The sequence below is a fragment of the Rhyacophila brunnea genome, unplaced genomic scaffold (genome assembly GCF_057557595.1).
Source record: "Rhyacophila brunnea isolate RB1 unplaced genomic scaffold, BYU_Rbru_1.0 scaffold_89, whole genome shotgun sequence".
NCBI lineage: Eukaryota > Metazoa > Arthropoda > Insecta > Trichoptera > Rhyacophilidae > Rhyacophila > Rhyacophila brunnea.
This window is the reverse complement of record NW_028233360.1, coordinates 502,728-511,467: the sequence shown is the minus strand read 5'-3', so window position 1 is coordinate 511,467 and position 8,740 is coordinate 502,728.

Sequence of the window (8,740 nt, the reverse complement as noted above, 5' to 3'; positions counted from 1 at the left end):
ACAGTAAAATTAATATGTCTTGAAAACAAAGAGGTAAAAAGTTGGTTCTACTCTATGATCACATACCTCATACTCAAAAAACAAGTTTTAAATGGATCGGAATTTAGACCTATAACATGCATGTCAAACTTATATAAATTGACAACTAAAGCTGTCACAATGATACTACAGAAAGACGTCGAATCCCGAAACCTACTATCAGAAAACCAACTTGGTACCGTCAGAAAGTACAGGGAGCTAAGGAACAAGCCATGATAAACGTTGCAATTAACAGTGAACATAATAATGAATTACACGTAACATGGTGGGGTATAAAAAAGCGTTTGACTCAATCGACCACGAGTATCTTCTGTCCAGCTTAAAAAATCTTAACATTCAAGAATAGATGATTGCCTTTATATCCGTGTTAACAAAAAACTAGAAGTTATCTCTAAGATTAAACAATGAAGAAATCTTAAAGAAAAAAATTGAAAAGGTGATTATACACTCAGAATAGCCTATCTCCACTATTGTTTGTTCTTTGTATGGATATGCTAAGCCGCCGATTAAATGAAAAGTTTCCATCTATATCCATCAACCTTGATAAGAAGGCATTTACAACCAATCACTTCCTTTTCATTGACGATTTAAAGATTTTGTCGAAAGAAGAAAGTAACTTAAAACTAATGTCCAATGAAGCAACGAAATTCTTCGGATGTATCGGAATGGAAATTAACTATACCAAATCAGCTACTAACAATATAAATTGCAAAGATAATGCCACAGTATAGTAGGAAAAGATGGATATAAATATCTCGGGATACTGGAAGATTTCAAATCGTGAACTAAACCCGAAACGATGGATAAAATCAGAAAAGAAATGCTAGAAAGAGTTAAAAGCACATACAAAACATAACAAAATGGTAAAAACATAATAAAGGCGATTAATGAATATGCAATATCACTGATAAACTACTATGTGGGTTTATTAAAGCTAGAACCAGAAGATTTTAGAAAGCTAGATGATTAAATCGAGCGAATACTAATAGAAAATGGAATACACTTACAACCAGCCAATAAAAAAAGATTTATCTTAAAAGAAATGAACTAGGACGGGGATTGGAAAATATTGAGTTTAAATCCGAAAGAATACTCTACCTACTATATAAAACTCTAAACCAAGAAAAAGGACAATCACCCAGAAAAGCCGCAATATTTAAATGTGAAAATTTGAATGCAACACACAAACTCCCGTGATAAATGAATTCCTCAGAACAAAATATGGTCTCGTTGACATAGACCTTCCTCCGCTTGAATTAAAACAAAAAGAGAGTTTATTGTGTAAAATAAAACAAAAAACACTACATCAAAAACTCAACGATGTTCATAAAAATCCAACGCTTAAAATATTAGGTTCCATAAAGTGGCTACAATATGGATATATCAGACCATTAGAAGAGGCGAGATTCTGCTTTATTCAGGATAGAAACGTATTCTTTGGAGATAGATCAAGGTGCCCGCACTGTAACGACTCAATTAAAACTGTCGACCACTTAGCAAGCAGATGTAAAAAAATGCTTGGTCATGACTATACAAGAAGACACAACGAGATTGTAAGATGTCTTCACTTTATGTTGGCAAGAAAATACAATTTATAAAAAACCCGAAAATCCGCAGACACTCTGTACAAGAAATAATGGAAAACGAATTCGCAGAGATAAAAGTTGATACAAGAATATAAACAGACTTAAAGTTATCTTATGAAAGACCTGAATTTTTTGTATATGACAAAAAGAAGAACTGCATCACTCTGATCAAAATTGGCGTAAAAAGTATTGATAATATAAACATAGTTGAAAACGAAAAATTCAGAAAATATGACCTGCTAGCATCTGAACTGTCATTAATATACAAATGCAAGACAAAAATCATCCCATATGTTATAACATGGGACGGAGTGGTGACACGATATCATAGAAGGTACCTGAAAGAACTAGATGTCACTAACCAGGTTGAGGCATATATTCAAACCTTGGGATTGAATAAAACCCTTGAATTAATAGGTCTCAAAAGAAGGAGGGATATTGAAGAAGACTATGGATTGGAGAAGATAGCCGAAAGTATAAATACGCTTTGTTTACAGAGAATCAAGCAAGCTGTGCCTGAGAACAAAAACTAAAATTACGACTATAAATATAGCCGTTAAATAAAAAATACTAATCTTAGTTTTATGCATAGCAAAAATATGCATAGCAAATATATGCATAAACACCACTTTTTATTGTATATGCTCTAGATTATGGATATGAGATTCGAAAGAAAGAATACATATGCAAAACAATAGATTTATGATAGATCTTATAAATAAAAATCTTAGACGTAAAATGTACAATGATTAGATATTAGATGGTTTTGTATAAAATATAACAGCAAATTGCCGTGTAGAGCAATCATGAGTTAGACGCAAGTAAACAAAAAATTTTATAAGAAATATAACCTTAAAATATATATATAAGCTGTCATGGTAGATAACATTCGTTCGTTTTATATCAATTAAAAATGGTGATTTATTAGATTTCTAATATTATATCATTCCATGTCTATAAAGATTCACATGCTTCTTTTTATTCTTTACGTTAATTATTAAAAAATCAGATTCATCTCTGTATCACATCATTTTAATAGATAGTAATTATTTTATATCATAGACAAAAAAAATTGTTTAACCATAAAATTTTGGAGATCCTTATATTTTAATGAACACTGGAAATAATAATTATCCATGTAGAAAATGAAATCCCAGTTTAATTATGATATAACACACGATATATTATTTCCTACATTTTTTTAGCTTAGTTTATCGTTTTACTAGATAAGATTTCTGTGTGAAAGAGAATAACTTAAATTAATCAGGAATGGATTATAAACATTCTGTTTAACTTAAGATTTTTAAATCATCAATTCCAAAAAAATTACATATAATCTTGATAAAAGAGGATCACAAAAATAATAATATACATATAATTGATATTATAGGCGTGTTAAATCAACTTCTATAGCTGGCAAAGTTGTAAATATACAAAGAAATAATGCTCAAGATAAATTTTTTCATAACTAAATTCCTTTTTTTTATATGTTTTTCTTTTATAATGTTTCAAGTTACATCACAGTGTAACTCCTTACATGTGCAAAATAAACGTATAAATCATACAAAATTATAAAATGATCGTCGATTAGTCTGAAAAATCCATTTTTTCCTTTTTTATACGAAAACGCTCATTTTTTATTATTTTATCATAGAACGATGCCATATGAATCTAATTTAAATATATCAATATACTTCGATTCTTGTTACAACGCCACCGAATCTAGAAAATTTTATGCAATCATATATTTCATATGAAAATATATGTTTTAATTTATTTATTTAGATAAATTGGTACATTTTATATGGAGATAGAAAAAAAATATGAGGACGAAAAAAATAAAATAAAACGATAAAGCAGTTCAGAATATTTTTTTCTAAAAAACAAAATAAAACTTTGTATTTTCGGTAGATCCTTAAACTATTTATAATGCGCCTTTAAAATAATATTCTTGTGTAAATTGTTAAATTTTTTGTTTATTTAAGCAGATAAATATTTTTTTTAAAATCGAAATGACATTATACCGTAAATAAACAATTTTGAGCAAATAATTTTATATTCAGTTTCTTTTTACAATTTTAAAAATAGTCAAGAAGTTACTTAATAATCGAACTTTTTTGTTACTAGAGTTTATTTTCTATTTTATTGCTCATACTTATTATAAAAAGAACTTATTGTAATCTGCTAAAATTTTAAAGATTTATTTTAGAATCATAAAGGTGTTTACATAGTATAGTTATATAAAAATGGCTTATATAGCTCATAATAGAGTATATAAAGGTGTTGAATATACAATTTATATATTGCGCACATAGTTTCTAATTTTTTAAATTCATATGGATTTTTGTCGTTCGTCTTCTAATATGATGATAATATTTATTTTCAAAAATTTATAATTTATTTAGAAATCGCCTCAATAAAAAAGTTCTATTTAGCTTGGTAGGCTGAAAGTCATTACTGTTATACGCCAAATATTTTTAAATACAAATAACTATAAAAAAGTCTATCATCACTTTAAATCTATACTATTGCAGTATTGAAAAATTTTCAAGCCAAAAATCTTCGCGATTTCATAAGAAATTCGCATTGAGATATTATAAATATATTTAAAAAACTATGACTTTCGGCTGTCTTCGCTTTTTTTTATATAAATATGGCGGGTATTATATAAATTTGACTTGGATTATAAAATAAGCAATCTCGCATAAAAATTATATTTTTCTGGATTCAAAAGCAATTTAAAATATATATTCGAGGCATAAATTAGAAGAGGTGCTTGACAAACATGAAAAATTATTACACTGAAAATCTTGAATTGTTTTACATACATCTCTTTAATATACTTTAAAAGCAAAAAAAAATAAGAATTTTAGAACGCCGGAATCATTTTTTTATACGGGCATAGAAATCAAACTATTAAAATTGTTTTTTATCGTTTATTTCTATCTGTTTCAAGAAAAATAAATAAAATTTTCAAAATATTTTAGAATTAATATGAAATAAAAACACAAAAAAAATCATGAAAAAAAGGAGCAAAGATTTTAGTTATAAATATTTTTGGGTTATTCATCTTCGATAATTTAATCTTGAATTTAACACATTGAGGCTTTGTATCAAAAAATAATTTTTTTATTTCTGATGAAATATAATCTTTTCGATGTAACTATTAAGTAAAGGTTTAAAATGCCAACTGCAGAATACACAAAACAAAAAAAAATCTTATAAAACTTAAAAATATAGCCTTAAAAATTTAAATTTGGATATGTGATTTTACAGATGATTTTAATATCTAATATCATCAAACTTTTTGTTTGAGCAATCATTAGTTTTTTTGAACTAAAGTAGTCTCAAACCTACAAAATAACGCAATTTCTATGTAAACCAGACACAGAACATATAATAAACAGATCATTTTAAGATAAAAGAATCTAAATATTAAAAAAAGGTTTGCATTTCTAGATTATTCATTAAAAAACTGTTTTTTATAATCTTTTGCGGAAATCATAATATATCTTATATGAGAGATGCGATATAAAATATCACAATAGTGTAAATATAAAAAAAATGTGATTGATTGTTCAATAATATAAGAAAAAAGATTTTTGTGGGTTTTTTTAGTTGTTAAATCCGCAAAATATAAAAAATGTCTTTCGTTCGAATTCTTGGTTAAAATGGTTTACTATTAGTTATAAAGGACAAAAAACATTGTTTTGTTCACATAATAAAATATAAAATTTTCAAATTTAAATAAATCACAGGAATTTTCTAGATAATATATTTAATTAAAAAGTCAAATAATTTTCTATTTACGAGAATTTATGTGCTTATATGATTCATCTGCAGCAGTATATAAAATGTAAAAATCTTTGGCAATAACATATATTTATGAAAAAAAATCGGTGCGGATAACAACAAGTCTGGTTATTTTAACCAAAGATTGCCTTAGATTTTATAGCTAATTGTTTCTTGTAATTTGTAGACTATTATCTTTTCGGTCGATTATTTCTCTCTTTTTTATGTGTTTTGAGTTCTTAGTATCCAATCAGGCTTAAAACTGCATGGTTTTAGTTAGTTGTGATGGTTTTAATATTATTTGCTTTTTTGGAATTTTATAAAAAGTTTTAACGCGAATTATTAGTCCTTAATTATTTATATGTGTTGTGTACAGAAATCTGATAATTTAGGTTTGTGCGATTTTACTATGACATTTAATCAAAAAAAATGCTGCATATTTGTAATTTTATAAATGATAGCTAATCAATTGATATGACTTTTTTTTATGTAATTTCAACGAAGTTGAAATTTTCCTGCAAATATTAGAGCCACATAAGGTCCCATCTCAAGATATGTATTCATAGCATTAAAACTATTTTTTAAAATTTATTATATATTAAGTGACTCTAGAATTTCAATAGTTACGTTGTAGTCTCCTATAAAAACTAGCTGATGGTGAACAGGCTAATTTATAACTATAACTCATAAATTATAATGTATTTCAATAACCGTAAAACATATAAAAAACAACCTTTGTTTAAATAGATATACAAAATTTTGCATTAAGTAAGCACATGAAATTAAAAGGATTTATATCTAAATAATGATAACTTTGAAGTTTTATTATAGCAATGTATAAAATGCGCTAGTTATGCGTTCAACTTAAAAATATTCATGACATACACCAAAATTTTCTTTTTGATTTACCGCAAAGGTATCAATATTTTCATCTCATTATAATAAGATTGTGTTACGATTTAAGTCTAATCTTTATTATTATTAGAAAACTATAAGTCTAATCTTTATAATTTTAGAAAATTATAAGTCCAATTTTTCTTTTATAATGTAAATTATAGCTTAGAATCTGCATAAACATCTTACATAGTTTTTCAGCAATGGAAACTATCATGTGAAAAAGAAAAATAAATTGTGATTTAATACATTTAATGTATGTATTCTTTTAGAATTGAATATTACTATTTTAATAATATATTTGAATTGAAAATATTTGAAAATCAGCATATAGTTTTTTTCATACTGAAATCAAGTTTTGATATAATCTAAAATTGTATCGTTTTTACAATTATTTAGGCACAACGTATTTATCTTATTTTCACATCAAATAAGATTATTTGATTTATTGAAACCTATATATCCATTTCAATTTTTTCCTCTATGAATGAAAATATTTATATGCTCATACAAAGAAGATTAAAGGTAAAAGACGAAAAGAAATAAATTGATATATAATATAAAAATAGACTTAAGATTTCTGGGCGAGACTAATAATATATAAAAGGTACAAATGAATATATATATTCGTACCGTTATTTTTAATTATTCACTAGGAATATCGAAAACTAATGCACTTGATTTTTCTTGTGGAAATAGAACTATATTACGGAAAAAAGTTTATAAAAAATCTTTTGGAATTTTATACATTACAAGCTTGTAATAGATAATATTTAAAGATCCTAAAAAATGCAAATTAAATTTTTTTAGACTAGAAAAGAGGAATTTTAATTGATGAACAAATTACATGTGTTATATTTATATTTTAAGATGTATAAATTTCTATAGACATTCATGATTATTTATAAAATCATTTGAATTTCAAGTTTTAATATATTTTTTTTTGTAATTTAATGAAGGATCTAAATTTATGTAAATGGAGATCTTAATGCTATAATCACATTTCTATTTCAAAATATAATCCAATTATAATAAAAGAACCAATAAGTATTGCAAGCTAAATCGAATCCGGAATGAAAATTTTTTTTAAAAATATATTCATAATATAATTAAAGTGAGAAGTCGGCAGCTAATCAGTTATTAAACCTTTTTTTATAATCCAATGTTCAGAAATATAAATTAATATTTTACAAAGAAGAATACTCGTATTTTAATCCATCTCTTATATTATAAATATGCTATTTTTTGTTTTTCTCAAGAAATAGCTGCATAAAATTATCAATAATATATCCATGAAAACGCAAATTAATACCCTTGTTAAAATATTAAAATATTAAAAATTTTTACTTTTTTAAGTTTTTATAAAGCAATATTCTAGTTAAAAAAAGAGGAGCGCACATATTTTATCGACTTTTATAAGATTTAATGGCTAAGGAATACAAATATCTTTTTTGAGCCTTTTTTTTATTTATTGAGGGTAAATTTACTTTCTATCTATTATATCTTATATAAACATAACGTCAGGTTGCTCTTTAGAAAGATTATATGATGCTTTTACATCTCTTCATTAGTAAAAATGCGGTCTAAAATACATATTTATGTCTTTAAAGCAGGATTTCACGGAAGGGTCTTTTAAATTCCGAAATGTGAACTTTTATCGCCCCTCTGAGTATGCAGAGAATATGTTTAAGCTGTTATACAGTAAAATAAATCTTCTTAATATAAAAAACACTTTAATATGCTAATTATACTTTTTTAATTGATTTCTCGGTGCACGTATATAATTTAAGCCACATAGTGTGGTATGATTGTGATATTTTACAAGGAACGAGGGTCTGATATGCACATAGAAAAATTCTTTCTTTCTATTTATCTTTAATCATACTTTAATATGAATTCTTACAATACTAAACACAAATTTAGAATATTATACTTATGTTTTATTTTTATAGGCTAAAAATTAAGATTTTATTACGTGAACGGTCGTCATTAGCAGATGACTTCATACGAAATGTCACATATAATATAGTTAGTCATAAAAAATATGTTAAGAAGTTGAAAATCCTGGATGAAGTGGAAGCATACATGCAAGCACTCTCACACCGCAAGACACTTGAACTCATCTCATTTAGAGAAGAAGAGCAATTTAATGGATATAGATCAGGGCAGGGGATAAAAGATGTATTAAGGAGTTGTGCGATATTCCCAACACGCTGATTACGTCTAAATAGATAAAATCGATAAAAAGAAAATTACTTCATAAATAAATATCCAATCAAAAGTGTTTATAAAAATTGTGGTCTAAATATATTAACAAATATGTATGTACTGCTTTTCCATTCCTATTCTTTTTTGGAATAAAGAAATGCGATTATTGAATAATTCTAATTTACACGTCATTATTGAGGCTTGTTTTTCTTTCATTTAAT